At 37.6% G+C, this 1,234-nt stretch overlaps 1 pseudogene; it reads right to left on the minus strand.

Moving 5' to 3' along the window:
* Nucleotides 1–221: 221 nt before the first annotated feature.
* On the minus strand, nt 222–348 carry LOC114004593 (uncharacterized; annotated as a pseudogene).
* Nucleotides 349–1,234: the final 886 nt, after the last annotated feature.

The following is a 1,234-nucleotide window of genomic DNA, read 5'->3' on the forward strand; positions in this document are numbered from 1 at the left end:
TGATAGGGACCATCAGATAACATAATGGTTATGTTGCTGGACTCCCACCTAGTCAACACCAATTCAAATCCAGGCCCAGTGGCTTAAAACTCACGATGGGCATGTGTGGGTACGTGCCCAAAATCCTGGTAGAAGAATGGAGAAGAGTGAATTGTGACATGGCCATCCTTCTGGTGGGTGAGTTCTCACTTTCTGCCTCACTGTCTCTCCAGCAAGGTCACACACCTTAGAGCTAAAATCTCTCTCTCAAAAAAAAATAAATAAATAAATAAAGGGGATTGTTTCAATTAGCAATAATCGCACCTTGGATAAACCTCATTGGCTATGATACTACCACTGCGCAAAGCTAAAAAAAAAGGGGGTTGTAATTAAAAAATTTACTCATAGATGTGACAAAATAAAGAAAAGTTTCTAAATCTTTCCTCCTAGAAGGCGTTTAAATTAGGAAATTGTCCTCCACTCAACACATCCAAAGTAAAAAACTGATCATCTTGAACTGTTTTGTCAAAAAAATAAAAGTAATAAATATTTATAAATATTATTGATTTCCTGCTATGTTCTTTGGACAAAGAAAAAAAAAAACATGAAATTGGTCACTGCTCTTAAAGATCTTCTAGGCCAATGGCACACAAAACACTCTAAAACACTCTAGTTTTCTACACAATTAGGCATAGATTTATGAAGTTAGAATATAAGAATTTTATCACAGTTAAATATTTCCAAACTGAATAGTTTCTGAGAATTTTTTACTCTCTCTCACTGAACATAAATGTATTGTAATTCTCCAGATGGACATAAATATGACCTGGCTCGCTGCCCCACTTCACTCTAATATTAATGATTAGGCCACTTAATCACTAACTTCCAGGACTTCTCTCTTCCTTTGAGGATATTAGAATAAATTTCCCAGCAGTTTTATTGATGCAAGGCAACTCAGCACAGCTGTCCCTAATGAAGCCATGGGCTAATCACAATTCTCTGAAGCTTGATGTTCCCTGAACTAAAACTCCTAGAAGCCCAGAATCTTGCTTATGAAAGGAATAAAATTAAACCCTTTCATTGAAATGAATCCATAAAAGAATCTGTTCAACCTGCCTCAGAACTCACCAGCAAGCCAGGAACCCTAGAGTTCGTATCTGCATAGTCTTCTGGATCCCCGGGCTTGAACGGCACACAGTAGGCTTACAAACCTTCTGGGATCTATTACTTCATCTAGGCTCTCTGGATTGGCTCT

This window comes from Tupaia chinensis, unplaced genomic scaffold (genome assembly GCF_000334495.1).
Source record: "Tupaia chinensis unplaced genomic scaffold, TupChi_1.0 Scaffold138854_1, whole genome shotgun sequence".
Lineage (NCBI taxonomy): Eukaryota > Metazoa > Chordata > Mammalia > Scandentia > Tupaiidae > Tupaia > Tupaia belangeri.